At 42.1% G+C, this 18,134-nt stretch overlaps 1 protein-coding gene across 13 annotated transcripts in view; it reads left to right on the top strand.

Annotated features, from left to right (window-relative positions):
• Window positions 1-18,134, top strand: part of LOC105490475 (p21 (RAC1) activated kinase 3) — a 292,458-nt gene that overhangs the window by 163,247 nt on the left and 111,077 nt on the right. For 7 of the 13 annotated variants that reach the window (XR_011618400.1, XM_011756145.3, XM_011756144.3 and 4 more), the window contains one exon: window positions 3,838-3,985. The exons of the other annotated variants lie outside the window; for them this stretch is intronic. The gene's annotated coding sequence lies outside the window, so the exon portion shown is untranslated. The remainder of the gene's footprint in view (window positions 1-3,837; window positions 3,986-18,134) is intronic. 13 annotated transcript variants of the gene reach the window in all.

Below are 18,134 nucleotides of genomic sequence, written 5' to 3'. Positions count from 1 at the left end.
GAGTTCCACATTTGGTCAATTATCTGCAGGTTGGAGCAATCTGTGCTAAACCCAGGGGATGCAATGAGGAGCAAAACGGTGCAGCTACAGCTGGGTCTGAGTCTGGGAAACATAATGGGGAGATGGACTTTGAAAACTGGAAAGAGAGTAACAATTTACTGGTGGGAAGAGGAAATCATTAGAAAGGTGTGGTCACAGAGAGGCCTGATTGCTGAGATGGAATAGGATGGCCTTGGAACCCACATGGTGGAGAGGGAGGCCAGAGTTTTTCTTTGAGGTTGGAAGGGGCTGAATTTGGAGAGTGAAGATTTTTAGGGGCCAAAGGACCAGGAACTGGGGTAGAATGAACCCTGGGAGTCAGAAGTCAAGTGTTCTGGAGGGGTAGGGTCTGGTCTGGGACTCCCAAACACACTGTCCCAGACAGTGACAGTTTGGGACCCCGGTTGTGTTTAGGGGTTCCAGACAGTGTGTTTGCCCCTCTCTAGGCCTCAGTTTCCTTGTCTTTCAAACGATGAAGTTGGCAGTAGTTGTTCTATAGGGTGGTCCATTTATTCTTGGTAATGAAGACAGGTCCACTAAAGTATAGCCCTCTTCTTTCCCTGTCAGAAAAATTACCCCTTCTTTTTTGTATGCCCTCCAGTTTTGGGGAAAACAATACAAAACAACCCACAACCACATATATTTCATCTCTTTCAACAGTGTGGCTTTACTTTTACTTCAGATGAATGGGGAACAGGAGGGAAAAGAGAAGTCCAAGTTAATAATCTGCTAGGGACCCTATAACCAAGCCCCTGAAAGGTTCTGTGCGGGGGGGTCTCACAGACCTGAGGGGATGGGTGGGTGGCATATATTCACTAGTGGCCCTTACTCCCTAACTCAATCTCAAAACAGAAAGTCTTGGTATGAAGGTGAAGGAAAGGCCTGGCTTAGGTCATATATCCTTTTCCTTCCTATATCTCCCTCTGAGCCCCAGGCACTTTGTGGAATTCAGCACCTTAAAAGAAACACTATCCTTAACAATCAGCACAATAGTGCCCTCTAGTGACCTCAATGGGAACAATTTTAAGATCTCCCCCTGCATCTCAGGGCCCAACCTGATCGCCAGTGCCCTTGTGCAGTGGTTACTCCCTGTGGAGAAGGCTCCCAGTGCTTCCAACCAGCCTGACAGAGAAACTCAGCCAGCCACCATTTCCTGCAAGTCCTTCTCCTTGCATATACGGATGGGGCTGGGGGTTTACAGAGGGATTCAGCTCCCCATAACTTCCTCCCCAGTGCTGTTTCCTTTGGGCCTGAAAAAGGTTCCAAACCTCCTTTCCTAGACATCTTCCGTGCTGAGCAAGACACTTGGCACGGGAAGGCTCTATGGTAGAGAGAGTAGTTGTCTGTAGCTTCCACCTACCCCCACCACCAAGATGGCAGCCCTAGTCCCCAGACAGGGATTCTGGCAGGAAGTTGGAATGCAGCAAGGTGGCTGGGAGTGGAGTTGGGTTGGTGATGGGTGTTGGGTACGTGCAAGATGCGTGCACTGATTTCTACCTTAGTCTCCAACAGGAGGCTGAGTCATAGGTGCATAACAAGGCGATATAGACATACAACATGATAGAGGCACACAATGCCCACAACACTATGCAGACACACAGCATGGCATGGAGATATGACACAATACGAATTAGACACATTGCACATACACAAAGGATAGAAGAGATGCAATTCACATGCAACACAGTACAGACACATAGCACTCACACAGTAGCTTATTGACATGATCGTGTATACAACGTGATAGTAACAGGACACTGTACACACACACAGTATTATGCAGACTCAATACATACATATCATGGTAGATATGACACAGCACACATATACAGACATACAACATGGTACAGGGAACTGCACAGATATACATGACCAAGTATGCACATGTGCTCACACATCTCCCCTTGCCCTACTCTCAACACAACACACCCCCAGGCAGGTGAGAGGAGTGTGGCTACCAGGTGGAATACCGTGTCCTGTCAGTTGATTCTGCACTGACTCGAGCAAGTGGTGAAATAAAGGCAGGCCACCATGGAGTTAAAAAGTGGTGCTACAATTGGGGCTGGGGAGAGGTGGAGGTAGGCTTCAGAAAAGCTCTTGATCTTGCTCAAAAACATGGAGATTCTTGGTAGTACAGGTTGGGGGTGTGTCCTCCTCCTCTTACATCCTCTAGTATTGTTTCCCACCCCAATGGGTGGATGCTGCCTCTGCTGTCAGCCCTCATCCCCAGAGATGGGCAGGGGGCTTCTTGAGGCCATTCTTCCTGTGCCCTCCTTGAGCCCTACCTCTCTCTGGAGCTTTGGTAGCTCGCACTCCTCTCCCCCTCACCCCACCCTCTTGCAGGGTGAGATCTTGCAGGGTGAGCTCACGTAGGGAGGGAGGGGGCAAATACACCATTCAGTGGTGCAGTGGGTGGGATTTGGAAAGGCTGCTTGGAGTGTGCGTGTGGGAAGCACACATGGAATGCCAGGGATGCTGGGGGACAGATATGCTCTGGAGTCTTGCCCAAGAGCAAGAGGCAGACCCAGAGTATGGCTTGGACTTTTTTTTTCCAGAAGGGGGAATTGGAGATCATGGGGCTTTTCTTGGCTCCCTAAGGCTTCAATTTTGCAATCTTCGTGTTTAGATAACCATCTAGCCATCTCTTTGGATTAGGACCCTGTTCATTCTGGTCTCTAATAAATAGGTGCTAGCCTGAATCATGCCTCCTTTAGTATCAGCATGTAGTTTCTGCTTTTCTTTGAGGACAAACACCACTGGGGGAAGGGGAAAGGAAAGCAGAGTAGGAAGGATTGCAGAGCTTGAGGTTCTATAGAGAAGATCAGCCTCTCCCTTGAGAGGCTCAAATGATTGTGGGAAAAGGCAGAAAGGGAGGGTTCAAAGAGACTCAGTCTCCTTCATGGTTAGACATGGAAACCTCTGTGGGAAAAATAGGGTAAATTATCACCAAACAACAACAGTAAACAGTGTATATTCACCCTAAGAAACCTGGGGAGGACAGTGGAAGACTTACCTGGTGGAGATAGGAGAAGGTAGAGGGGAGCTCCAATTAGGATCAGAGGCTGTGGCCTTTAGCACCTGTGAGATGGTAGCAAATTAGGAGACCTCAGAATATTGTTGCCTGGCAGACAGACTTTTTTTTACCCTTCCCCAGTGAAAGGTTAGTGAAAAGGGGAATGGAAACGGAGGTGGAGACTTAGAGTTGAGGGATGAACTGAACTGAACTGAACTGAACTGAATTCAGTGCCACAACATCAGGAAGCTTACATATTCATGGAGCCAACTTGCATTGGCCATTGTCTCTGTTTCCTTTTGTCCACTGGGCTCTACCACCTCCTGTGATTATACATATTGCTCCATAATTATGCAAATTATGTAAATATTTCACATCTGTTTTATTTGATTTAGTTCTCCCAACACTTATCCAAGGCAACTAAGGCAGGCCTTTTCACTTGATACCAAGCAGGCCCAGAATGATGAGGTGACTAACAGCAATTCTCAGCTTGTAACTCCCATCTCCTGACTCCCACTTCTGTGCCCTTTCTGTAATCCTATGTGACAATGCCTTTTTACACTTCTTAGCGCTCTAATTTTCTAGCTTTCTTAAGGGATTTTCTGAAATTCACCAGAGAGATTGAGAAAGAGAGAGAGAGAGACAGAGACAGAGAGAGAGAGAGTGTGTGTGTGTGTGTGTGTGTGTGTGTGTGTGTGTGAGTGATGTTTGGTGGGGGTTGGATGAGGGAGCAGTAGCAGTTGGGGAAAGAGGTTCCCTCTCCCCTACAATGCTTCTCTCGGCAGGTTTCCCCCAAGAAAGAGCAGCTGAGTCCTTGCATCTTGTGGCAGCTGGTGTGCCCAGCACTGAGTCTGTAGGAGCTGAAGCCAGCCCGGACCCTTCTCATGGGCAGTGCCCACCTGTGCTGAAGTCCTGCAGCCGTGGCGGTGTGAGGTGAGTAATGGAGTCCAGGGCAGGGAGTTAGGGATCTCCAAATCCAGGCAAATGCTGCTTTTCCACCAGATCTCCCAATATCAAAGACTCTGCCTGGACCTCGTGAGCTAGGCTTCAGGGCATGACCCCTATGTTCTGGCGAATTTTGCCCAGTACAGCTACCTTTAGTCTCTTGCCTCCCTCCCATCTCTAATATGGGAATGACAGCCTTGACCTACATTTTGGGGTGAGGAGGAGAAACAACATAACAATCATTGCCAAGTCCTTTGCAGATGTCAAGCACCATCTAAGAGCTTTAGTGTAACACAGACATGCTTCCCATCAAGCTGTCATTTCCTTTTCTCCTTTCCTGGTGCCTGGGTGGCTTTTTAGCCACATGCTGCAAATTTGCCAATAAGTTCCTATGATTTCTACTGCCCCCTGAACTTAATTTTACCTTCCTATTTGAAGTGTACCCCCACCCCTTGCATCCCTGCTTCTGGGCCTGTCAGGCTTAGTTTAAACCTTCCCGAACCTTCCCTCTACTTTCCCACCCAACCAGGATGCACTTCCTCCACCAGGTCTCCAACAGCATTTGAGTCTGTAGTGTGCAGTGTAGCACTTGCTGCCCTACTGCCTTCAATAATTCTTGCATGGTTTCTGGAGTATTCATCTTACCAAGAAAACTAGATTGTAAGCTCTTCAAGGGCAGGGACTAGATCTTACAGATCTCTAGACTCCCTTAAAAGGGCTCAACAGTTCCCCAGCAGCCCAGCAGCTTTGCAAGTTGGGCGTCTCTCTCTTCCTCTGCATTTCTTTCCGGTTTCATGGCCTGTCTCTCTGATCATCTATCTGTCTCTTTGTCTGCCTTTCAGGCAGGCATTATAACTTCTTCTGTCAGCTTCTCCATCTGGCCTCTGTTGCTATTCCCTGCAGTCCAGCTACCTGCTTGTAGCTTGCTGTCCCTCCGTCTGGTCTTCTGTCTATCAGTTGCTGAGGCATCTCTCCTACTACCCAAATCAAAAAAACAAGCAACCAAATGTTTTTAAAAAAACAACCAGAAAAACAAACTAAAAAAACAAGCAAGGAATAAGCAATGTAGTTCCCTTTCACACTGAATATACAATGGGCCTACAGACAAGGTAAAACTGCAGCTCAGTGGCAGGTGTTTCTGTGATGCCTTCTTATGAAAGGGAAGCTCCAGAGTTTCAGCCATGGAATTGAAGGTATGAAATTACAGCCTTGTTGATACTGATGCATTCAACTTTCTAGCGATGTTCTGGTAGGGGATCCTCTTTAGACCTTGACGGACAGAAGGTAACTAGGACTGACTAAAATGAGAAGCCCCTGAATTGCTCTTTGGTATTCTGTGACAGATGCAATAATAACTTGTATTTATTGTCTACTGTTGCCAGCTCTGTGCTAGGCACTTTACTGGCATAATACCATTTGCTCCTATGGTAATCTTGCAAAGTAGGTTTTTTTGTTTTTTTGGTTTTTTTTTCTAATAGTTATTGCTGTTTCTGATTATACAAGTGATACTAACTGAAGTTAGGTATTATCATCATCACTGTATTACCAAGGAGGAGAAAGAGGTTGAGAGAAGCTAAGTAACTTGCCTGTAACAGAAGACATGCTGTGGCTTTGGGAAGAAAGAGACTTCCTGGAGAGAGTTACCCAGCATCCAGTTATTTTGGTATCTTTAGTTCATGCACACACACATACATACTCTCACAAGCACATTCTTGTACTCTTGTACATTCACACAGTCACATTATCCCCTGGGCTCACTCACTTTTCATACTGGAGTCATTCAAAATGATGATCACTCTTACCCCCTCACCCTCACACACAATCATATTTACATACATGCTACATTCAGGTACATTCACGCTGCCACAAACTCACATTCATATATTCACATTTTCATATTGATGCACACAACACACCATACACCCCACCCTCGTGTTCACAGCCACTCACACCTTTATGCTATTAATATTACATTCTTACACACTCACAGTCATACACTTTCACACTTTTATTCACACAGAGGATACAATCACCTTTGCCTGCCCAAATTCCTATATAGTCATATATACTCTATATGCAAATAATACATTGACATTCTCCCTGCACACACTCCAACTGTTTCTTATACTCACAGCCCTTCATATACTCAATTTCATACACTCTAGTGTACTTGCATTGATATCATCACTGTTTCTTTCTCATAGTCACAAACTCATCACAGGGACACAAACATGCATACATGCTCATATATCCACGTTTATATTTTCTCACACCATAAGCACCATCTCACCCACTCGCACTTTTACACTTAGAGTTACACACTCTTGCATTCATATACACAGAGCTAAAACAATGTCCCTACTCCTGACACATTCACACATAATCATATTCATACATAGAAACACACATTTTGACACAAATTCACACTCACGCTCACTTTCTTCACACTGAGACATCATCACACTCTATACCAAACTTGTAGGCACGTACTCTAAAATATAACCATACACACATATTTTTCTAAACTCAGCCATTTTCACTGACAACCATCACTCTACCCTCTCAAACTCAAGCACAATCACTTACACACACAGGTATATTCACGTTGACTGACACATACATAGGTTCATTCACATTCAGTACTCATACAAATTCACATAAACATACATACTGCACATGTACTTAACACTCACATATTCACTCACTTTCACATTCAGAACTGCACACTCAAAATTATACATTTCCTTATTCTCACAGACACACAAGCACTCCTCCACATTCGTGTACATGCACATGTGTACCCTCTCACAAACCATCCCCCACTCATACATCACATCTTTTCACACTGGCACAATCACACTTACTGCACACTCACATTCTTATACATTCCCACTCTTCTACTCTCATACTGACACACCCTCACATTGCTACACACATTTGCACCAGTGAACATATAATGACATGCACAGTCACTGACTCGCATTCACACTAGCACATACCACACTGACATACACAGTTCACATTGCAATAGTCAGTTGACTGTGCTTCACACAGGAAATTACTGATACCATATGACAACATAGACTCACACTCACACTTGCCATGCCACATTCTCACTTACATTGATACACTTACACTGACACACGTGTTCAGGAAGTCATACACTCTCCTGTAATCCGCCATGTACTCTGACTCAGACTGTCACACGAACACGTTGACACTGAACTACCACTGAGATAATCACATTGACCCACATGTATTCACATTGATTCACACATACTGCTAGTGACCCACACTCTCACTCACTCATACATACGTTCCCAAACTCTTACATGTCCCCCTCCATACCAGTAACCCTGCATTTATATACTTTCTCACTGACACACACACACTTCGATACATCTAATTGCAAGAAATAGTTTATATTCACAGTTGTCACTCTCTTTTTTCTTCGTTTGCCGCTAGTGCTCTCCTCACCCCTGCTGAAAGTTTATGTTGGCAACCAATCGCCAGAGGAAAAATGTTGGTCTCATCCAGGAGGTCAATGAGAAATAGATCCTTTCAGAGCAGAAAAGAGTAGAATTTATGTCTAGGATTAAAAAAGAAAAGGCTCAAACCCATAATCAAGTTTTTCTTATCCTTTCCCCATACTTTTTCTTTTTTCAGAAATCATCTCTAATACAGCCTTAGCCAGTCCTGTGCAACACAGGTTGGAGTTTAGATGGTGTGTTTATTTTCTGGAAGCTTATGGCTTAACTTGCTACCTCATTTCTTTCCTATGGTGAAAGGAAGGTGAAGGAAGTGTTTCTTTATGTGCTCCTAATGGTTTCTTATGCAAAAGTGCATGTCTCTGGTTTTATATTTATGATCTGAAATTGCCTGCTGATTACACACATGGAAAGGGCAGGCCTGCTTCCGCCAGGCACCTCTAATCTAGCCAGGTATGCTTAATACCCTGTTAACCCTGGAACATGGCACTCAAGGAAAGGAAAAAAAGGTTAATGAACTAGCTGGATGATAAGGTAAATTTGTACTGTAAGTGTTCGTGTGCGATAGTAGACCCCACTGAAATTTCAACAGCTGTTACAAGTTACAAGAGGAGATTTTTCAGTAGGCGTGGATAAAGACAAGCTGAAGGAAGTTTCTTACACTTCAGAAAGACTGTAGATTTCCCTGCAAGTGGATGAAAAGAAGCACAAACCCAGGAGTGAACTAATGGATCAGGAGCCTGGTGCAAGAGTCATGTGCCACCAGAGGTTTGAAAATACAAGAGCATCTTGCAGGAGTATCTCTAGTACATGGCTTCTCCTGCTGGAGTGGCCCTGGAACAAAAAATGAGTTCAGAATATGCCCAAGCTGCCATTTGGTATGGGTTCTAACATGCCTTAGGGAAGACTTTATTCTCTGGAATATAACCCGACTCCCTGCCATTAGTTTGAGAACTTCTTTGATAGCAAGAACTATATTATCTTACTCATTTTGGATTCTTGATGCCTAGCGCAATGCTAGGTCCAGAAAAGCTACTTGTGAAACTCAATTAAGAACCTAAAGGGGATACCTTAGCAGCAACATGTTATCAGTACAGACCCAGTGTCTGTCTTCTTTTCTTCCTCAATCCCAGATTTGTAGTGACATTACCAGCTCAGATTGAGGATTGTCTGTGGGCCCCACATAGAGCTAGGTCCAGAGATTCAAATGGGTGAAAGACACACCTATTGCCCTTTAAGGTACTTTCATTTGTGTGGGAAAGGTCAAGTTGCCATGAAACAGTAGTATGAGGCAACAGTCTGGAAGCTTGGGCATGGAGGGATCTTTATCATGAAATCCAGTGGTCTGTAGGCTCCAAAGGCCTTGATGGTTCATAAGTAGTTGGGGACAGCAGTCAGAATTTAGAGAAGTCACTTTCCAAAGTAAACTTCCTCGTAGATAGCTTGCTTAGCACAGGACTGTGCCCTATTCTGTATAACAGAGTACTCTGTTACTGGGCCTAAAGTGGAGTAATACAAGTGATCTGCAGACCTTAGTGAGAATATTGTACTTATTAAGATCTAACCACCACCTCCTCCAAGAGACAGCTTAAGACAGGGGTTCCCAGTCCCTGGACTGCAGACCAGTTCTGGTCTGCAGTCTATTAGGAACTGGGCAGCACAACAGGAGGTGAGAGGTGGGTGAGCAAGCATTACTGCCTGAGCTCCACCTCCTGTCAGATCAGCAGTAGCATTAGATTCTTACGGGAGCGTGAGCCCTATTGTGAACTGCATATGCAAGGTTGTGTGCTCCTTATGAGAATCTGATGCCTGATGATCTGAGGTGGAACAGTTTCATTCCAAAACCACCCCATTGCCCCATGTCCATGGAAAAATTGTCTTCCACAAAACTGGTACCTGGTGCCAAAAAAGGTTGAGGATTGCTGGCTTAAGAGAAACAGCTGGGCAATTTTACATTTGGAAATTTTTGGCTGTTACATCAAGATTCACCAAAGGTAATTTATATAATTTGCAGGACTGGCTGAATATTAGGAAGAGAAAAATGCACCTGCCTGAATGTGTTTGAATTCAGTGAGAAGCACTGAGAAAATCCATTCCCAAACCCATCATGCATTTATATGATATTTTATACTTTTCAAAATGTTTAATAACCCATTCGTCCATTTCAATAGAGGTGTTAGGAGCACCAACTCTTGTGTCAGCCAGACCACCATTTGAATCCCAGTTTGGCCACTTCCTAGCTGTGTAACTTTGTTTGAGAAATTATCCCCATTGCTTCTTAGGCCTTTTGGCTAAGATCAAGTGAAGAGAAGTTACTTATCCCCCTTAAGCCTCAGTGTCCTTATGTGTAAAATGGGAGTGACACTAATATCATCTATCTCATGGAGTTGTTAAGAGGATGAAATGAGATAATATATGAAAGTGTTTAGCAAAATGTCTAGCTTATAGTTAATGTTTGACACAGTATAGAGCTTATTATCTTTACCATAGCCCTTTGAGGTAGACACCTTCAAAGGGACAGATCCTTGACATAGTAGAGAAACAGTATGGTTCTTTGCAGCCAAAGATTGATTTTCACAGGACTTGTTGCCTGTTTTCCTTTAAGTCTTTATTTCTGCCTAGCCACAAGCTAGGTGTCAGTGCTCATTCCCACTCATGACGATGAGTGAAAAATAGGACTAGTCCACAGAGTTTCCTCAATTCCTGTTTCTCTTTAGGACGTGTTTATCTTGCAGCAATGTGTCCTGTTCATTTAGCTATCCCCTCTAGTCCTACTTCCCTCCCTTGAAATCAGTAAAGCCATCAGTGATGCCACCTTTATTTGCTGGTACACAGACTTGAGGGGATGGTGAGAAGAAGAGATTCCTAACGTAGGTGGAACCAGCAATTGGTTCTCTTACTATAGGCATTCTTCTGCCCTTGATTCTGATTGTTGAAATGTCTGTTTTGTGGGTGGAAGATCTGCTCATTTTCAGGCTTTGCTCCCAAACACCACAGTGGAAGCACAGTTTACTTATGACAAAGCCCTAAGAACATTCACATTCATGCAAAAGCTGTGAGTAACTGCAGAATTTAATATGAAACTTTCCGTGACTTAGGAAACAGAAATAAGAGCATGGGCATTGATGTCACATAGACATGGGATGGTATAATCTTACTATTACATTTACTAGTTCTGTGACCTTGGTCAAGTGACTTAATGAATGTGCTTCTTCATATGTGGAGTGGAAATACCGTAATAATAACATCTCAGAGGTTATGAAAGTTATGTGAACTTGTACCTAAGTAACTTTTAGCAGAGTGCCTGGGTCATGATAAGATTTCAGCGAATCATAGCGATTTTGTTTATGGCTTGTGAAATCTGTGACGATAAACTGTAAACATCTATTGGTAGAATGTCTTGAATTACCTCAAAGCAGTTCCCAAATGTGGATCATGTGATCCTCACAATCTACTGGTGAGGTGATCACCTTTTCTAGATGAAGAAATAGCTTCAGAGGGGTGAAGAGATGTACCTAATGTCATGCAGCTTGTGAGTAGCAGTGCTAGGCTGAGAAAGCACCAGTCCAGATGATTGAATATTTGCACCTTCACTTGGTAAAGCCTTTGGGGGCTACAGATAGCAAATAAGAGCAATTTGAACTGAACATAATCCTTCTTGTGACAAAAATATCTAAATGTGAGCTACAGTTTATTTACAAACCGAGCCATAGGTGTTTCTCTTTGTATCTTGTGCAATCCCCAGAATGTTGCAAGAGTGAAACAAATGTGACATCATAGCAGTACCTTTCCAAACATAGCTGAGTGATATATGGCCATAGTAGTACCATTCACCACCAAGAGGAAAATCTTTCTTGAGGCATAAATACTGTGTGGTTCTGCTCATGTTGCTTCAGTAACACTAAATGTTCAGAGTCTGGGAATTCTTAAAACATACGGAAACACTTCAACAGACCTGTGACTCCACTTGGCCATTTCTCTTCTGACATAAGAATTACAAGACATCAAGCTTAGTAAACGTTAGGGAGAGGATGGGAGGACAAAAAGATAGCAGCACTTTTGGCCTCTCTCTAACATTTTTCTCATAGCCAAACATTCATCTTGAAGCACTCTTCTCTTAGTTTCTATGACAACAGATCAGTTCTCCCACCTCTTTGACCATCTTTCTCGGGGATCATTAGTCGCTCTTCCTCTTCCAACCTCTAAATGTTGGTGTTTCACAGATATCTGATCTAGTCATCTTTCTCATTCTGTATTCTTCGTGAGCAATTGTGCATATTTCCATGCTGATGGCCTCCAAACAAATATCTTCATCCCACATGTCCAGCTCTCCACTGAACAGTTTCATAATGCCAAATGAATGTGTTAGAACCACTGCTACAATTGTATTTGTCTTACTATTGCTATCTCTGTTATGAGGAATAGATATAGCTAGAGATACAGTTTTTCCACCACATGTGAATTGACGTTTCCTTCAATTATTTTATTACTTGCCATGTAGCTTATACTTTTCAAAGACAAGATGCTTAGATATGTGTCTTGCTTCCTACTAGATATTTCTAGTTAAGTTTTTACTGATATTTCTATTGTGTCACTGGCTTTATCCTCTCATCTTTGTATATTGCAGTCTTGGTAGAATTATTATGTTTGTTGGTAAAGTCTGGATAAAAATTTAGATGAATTTCCTAGAAAACTCATTATAAGTGCTGTTCTATTGGCCAAAAATATTATAATAATTGTTATTCTCTTTAGAGTGCAATTATTACAGGTGGTCTAATGGTTGCTAATACAAGGGACTTCGAACATATTCATATTTCTTATCAGCACACTAACTTCATTAGTTGTTTTTCATCCCCATTCTAAGCTATTTGGTTATTTTCATTTCACGAATATGGAAACTGAGGCATGGTTCTGTTTGGAATCCCAAAGGCAAACTAAAGCCTGCAAAAACCATTAGACCTCCCATACTCCTTTGGGCCTTCTGGCATAGAAATATATTTCTACCCTAATTTCCATTTGGGGTCCTGAGAACAGTTAATCCTATCAAGCCTAGCATCTCTACCATCTTTGGCCAATGTCCACTGTAGAGGCCTCTCTTGACATCTCTCTTCTCCTGTCTTCCTATTCCCATGCTGCTTGTGTTTCCTGTCTCCTGACTGATTATCTTAGTGTTGTCACTTTTCAAAATGATTCCCATGTTCCTACCTGAAACATCTGACTCCATAGGAAAAACCTTTTCTGAGTCTTCAACCCTAGACATCTGCTCCATTGTCACCTGAGTAATCGTTCTGAAATTCAGAGTTAATCATGCTATCTCACTACTTGAAACCTCTTCATATACACAAGAGGAGTCCAAACCTTGTAGAAAGGCATATTAAACCCATCTTAATTTGTCTCTATGGATCTTATTTTTTTCCATTCCTCTTTTTTGTCCCTAATCTCCTTAATACACATTGTTGCTTGTCCTGAAAAATGGTGTGGTTAATTGTTCTTCTTAATCCAACTCAACTGTACGTCCCCTGTGAAGCCTCCTTCATCAGGCTCCTGGGAGTCTCTCTGTCTGTCCTTCTATAGCAACCTTTTCTCATCTTTGCACTGAGATGTCATGGCTGACATCCATTACATGTTAAATCTCTTCAAGGGCAGGGTCAACTTTGTTCATCTCTCACCCTAGAACATGGTGAACTCCTGCTTTCCTTTATACCCTGTTCAAGTGCTATATCCTCTGAACCCTCCGGGCAGCATTAGCTACCCTTCTTCCATTGTCCTTTCAAAGCATCCAGTGCCTACCTTAGCACATAATAGACACTATTTAAATGATGAATAAATGAATACATTTAAGAAGGTTTAATGATTTCTTCAGGATCACAGAAAAATCCAGAAGTAGAGCTAGAGTTAGTCATTCATTCCTTCTGTTAGAAACAATTCTTTTGGGTTTATAAAAAACCTACTAAATAAAAATCAACCCCCCAAATTAAGTCTGCCTAACAACATGCAACTTAGTTCTTAAATGTAGCGTGGAAGGTTTCTTTTTCCTAGTGTTATGTGCCTAGTAAATTTCCCCCAAAGAGATCTGTCCTGCTTATATATGGATACAGTTCTAAAAATGCTTTTAAGTCTTACACATATTATTTTCTTCCAGAGTTTTGAGATCTGTTCTTTTACTTGTACAGCACCAATATTATTCAGTCCAGCAGAAACGGGCCCAAGGCTAAGAAATCTAATCTAGCATGCTTGAAGTATTCATTGGTTGAAATATACTGTTGAATAATAATACCTTACGCCAACCTAGTGCTTCCTACCTTTCAAATCCTATTTAATTCCTGCTCATCCTTCCATACCCTGCTCAAGTGCTATATCCTCTGACTCCTCTGGGAATATTAGCTATCCTTCCTGCTCTGTCCTTCCAAAGCGTCTTGTGCCTACCTAGATTGTATCATACTGTATTCTTATTGTATATGTGCATGTCTGCCTTCCTCACTAGACTAGAAGCTCTTTGAAGATCGAGATTTGTCTTTATTCTTCTCTCTTTGTATGCTTCCTGTACCTGACATGATACCTGGTACATATGAATGTTGGTGGTGGGAGGATGTAAGGCCAGGCAGCTATGTTCCCTGGAATAATATCAAACACATTCCTTGTGTGTGGTAGTATGATTTCTCATATAGCAATAAGGTGAAGAGAGTCTTGACCTTTTCTGGAGTGCTATAGCTCCTCTTTTTAAAATTTTACTTCTCATTTTGCAATGCACATATCCTTGTTATGTAGTTCTATTTTTATCTGTATATGACATACTTTTTTTTTATTATTATACTTTAAGTTCTAGGGTACATGTGCACAACGTGCAGGTTTGTTACATATGCATACATGTGCCACGTTGGTGTGCTGCACCCATTAACTCGTCATTTACATTAGGTATATCTCCTAATGCTATCCCTCCCCTCTCCTCCCACCCCATGACAGGCCCCAGTGTGTGATGTTCCCCACCCTGTGTCCAAGTGTTCTCATTGTTCAATTCCCACCTATGAGTGAGAACATGTGGTGTTTGGTTTTCTGTCCTTGTGATAGTTTGCTCAGAATGATTGTTTCTAGCTTCATCTATGTCCCCACAAAGGACATGAACTCATCCTTTTTTATGGCTGCATGGTATTCCATGGTGTATATGTTCCACATTTTCTTAATCCAGTCTATCATTGATGGACATTTGGGTTGGTCCTAAGTCTTTGCTATTGTGAATAGTGCCACAGTAAACATACGTGTGCATGTGTCTTTATAACAGCATAATTTATAATCCTTTGGGTATGTACCCAGTAATGGGATGGCTGGGTCAAATGGTATTTCCAGTTCTAGACCCTTGAGGAATCTCCACGCTATATGACATACATTTTACATATAATGTGTGGCCAGTAATGAAACCCACTGCTGGAGCCTATAACCTCACTCAGAGCTAGACACTTATTTATCTGCTTACACCCATCACTTAGTATGATGCCTAGCACATAGGCACTGGTAAATATTTGTGGTTCGAGTAAGTGGATTCATACACAGATGGGTTACTTAAGGGGCCTCAATAATATATTCTCAGTTACTATCTGACACCTCAAAGAGTAGTACCTCTTTTTTGGGCTCAGGATTTTTTGAAATGAAAGTCAACCAGAAATCAACAAGGATAAAGCATTAGTTGGTATATTTTCCTGTAAAAAGGAATGTTGGGCTGACATAAGATCTTTTCTTTTCCTCTCTTTATGCAGCTATGTGACCTATAGACCTTCATTATTAAGCTGTGCAGAAGAGTATGGGGCATGCTAGGTGATCTGCTAAAGTCCACAAAACCAGCTGGTGATTGACTAGCATAATTGGGAGTACTGTGACATAGGGGATTTATCAGGCTCGATCTTGAAGAAAAAAGAACACTCTAAGACAAGCATCATTTGATACAGAGTTATGTACATTTATTATGAACACCCGAGTTTCCTCCCCTTTCTCTCTGCCCAGTGCTTTTGTCAGAATGTGCTCTAGGCTACACTGCAGTCTCCACGGGAATGACTCAAGAACTACTGACCGATTTACCCTCAGGCCTGCTGATTACAGCTCCTTCCACCAAGCCCTGCTTCTGTTTTATCTGCAGTTTTCCTCCCAAAATACCCTATCTTCCTTCCTGTGTGGTAAGGGCTGGGCCCTGTGATCTCAGCTTGGGGGCTTTCCAGGTCCACAGAAAGACTTAGGCACATAGCAGTCTTTGCTTTGTATGTATATGAGCACTAGGGAAGTAAAGCTGATCTTGTGCTGGGGTAGACATCTACTCTAGCATGGACTAATGATGAGCCATATATTCTATAAGTGGACAGCAGCAGCTGCAACCAGGTAGTGAAGTAATAAACGTTCAGCCACTTGCAAATTATGAGCTTGTATAAGCTGGGCATGGAAAGGCCATGGGAAAACCAGCATACTCAATTATGAGTTTGTCCTTCAGATCAGGCTTTTAATTTCTAAAGAGACTGCTTTGGGTGTATTATGATATTTTAAAAAATACCCATGCCAGTTTTCTTTAATGCAAAACATTTGTCTGGTGGGCTCAAAGATGGGGGAATTCCCACAAGTAAGGCCCTTGTCAGCTAAATGATTATCCCCTACCATTGTGAAGGGGGATGGGCAGAAAGTAGGTTTTGTCATGTTCCATTCTTCCTTCACTATTTAAGAAAGGCTGTTTTTAATAGATGTTATTTCCTCTTCCTTAACCATAGCTCCCAAATGAGATGTTTAAATGCATGCTGAGCCTTTTAAAATACGGGCATGTAAACATAGGTCAAGGGGCAAAAACTTGAGGAAGTGTTGCATTTTACACCAGTTCAAATTCTTTAACCTCCAATTCTGGCAAGAAGTCACTTTTTTGGTGAACTGTGAGCTTTGCTAAATTTATCTAAGTTCCTAGTTTAGAAATAATACCAAATCTCCATTGCCCCAGGTAGCTCTTCTCTTCAGATGTGAAATGGGCACCTTCCCTGTAGAAAGCCGATTTGGGTACAGAGAAATTGGGAATAGCGCAAGGACCTAGGATGATGAGCCATGATGCACAGGTTGAAAAGCAACATTCAGCCACCTCTGTGGTATGCAGAAATCTCTAGGAAATTCAGAAATTGAATTTCCAAGCTTAAATTTGAGGACATTTGTTGATATTTCACTGGGGTGGAACAATAAAGGGGATAATTATTATCCAAGCATAGTAACAGAGAACAGCGAGACCTCCAGAGACTCAAGACATTGGTTTACCATATCCTGCTTGTTTGGGATGTTGGTCTATCTAATTTGTTCCATCTAAATGCTTCCAAGGATGTTATGTTCTCTAAGAACTAGGAAATGTTTTCTTGCTAGGTTTTGCTTCCCTTTTCTTTTTTCCCACCAATTTCTCTGAGGCATCTTTTAGGGTAATTACTTTTGTTTTTTTATACTTAAAATATTTCTACCTCTATTCTTTATGGATCTTATTTTCTCTTTTTAGAAGCACCAAAGCTGAAACCTGTAATAATGCATTGGTTTGCAAATATAAGTACATGTAAGATAATCATTAGCATCTTCTGGGCATTAGCTCATGCAGCACACACAATGAATAACAAAGTATGGTGCTGCATATGTTTAGAGGCTTAAGAAGTCATTTGAAAAAGAACTGTATTTAAAAAAAGAAAAAGAATTATTTGTTCCTTATATGCAGTATATGGAGTGTGGATGCTGGATTATACCTATTGACTTCCTATTTGCAACTTGACGTTGAAATTTGCAACTATAATATGCTGGCTTCTTGGATTCAATTAATGTCAAGTTCCTGCTGAAAACAATGGAAGTCACTCATGAAATTGTTAGCAGACAACAATACTACAGCAGAACTGACCTCGTTTGCTTGTTTGTATGAGAGAGAACATGAATGTATGCTGTGTGAGTGTGCTTGTATGTATGTCAGCAGTGAGCTATCTCTTACATGATCTAAGATTGAAACTAGGCGGCTGTAAAAAGAGCTAGTGCCTCTCTTGCTTGTCCGGCTGCTTTTGCAGATCTCCTGCCTAGCAAGTAGCTCAGCTCCTTCTGATCAAATGATCTTAGAACTGGCTTCCCTCCATTACACGCTGTAATGATATCTCCCTAGTGAGGCTCTCTGAAACAGCACACCCCTGTCTCTGATAGCAGAGTTCCCTTGGTGAGTGCTCCAGAAGAGGCAAGCTCCAAAACAAGGCCATCTAAGAATTGGTACAACTAGCCAACGAAACCTTTTGGAGTTTTGTCAGTAAATCACCTAGCCTTGTGTCTTTAAATGGGAAAAGCCATTTGAAATAGTAAGTACCAGCATGAAGTGGGTTGAAATGAAAAGGGTAGACCTGTTGTATAAATCTTTTAGGAGGATAAAAATGTATATATGAAGAGTCTGTGTGTGTTTGTGGGTTTACTTGGATATGCATTGTATTGGTGTACTGGAAAGGGAATTGACAAGTTTAGGAGCTGAGGGATTGGATACTCTTCTCAGTTTTTTCTTTTCTGACCTTGGGCAAAATAAACTCAATGCTTGTAAATTCCTCATGTAAGAAATGGAGATGGTACTTTCTTCTTCACAATGTTGATGTCAGGCTCAAAGAAGAGCAAGACATGGAAGCCCTTTGGAC

Source organism: Macaca nemestrina, chromosome X (genome assembly GCF_043159975.1).
Source record: "Macaca nemestrina isolate mMacNem1 chromosome X, mMacNem.hap1, whole genome shotgun sequence".
In the NCBI taxonomy this organism is placed as follows: domain Eukaryota; kingdom Metazoa; phylum Chordata; class Mammalia; order Primates; family Cercopithecidae; genus Macaca; species Macaca nemestrina.
This window is presented reverse-complemented; position numbering and strand designations above follow the sequence as displayed.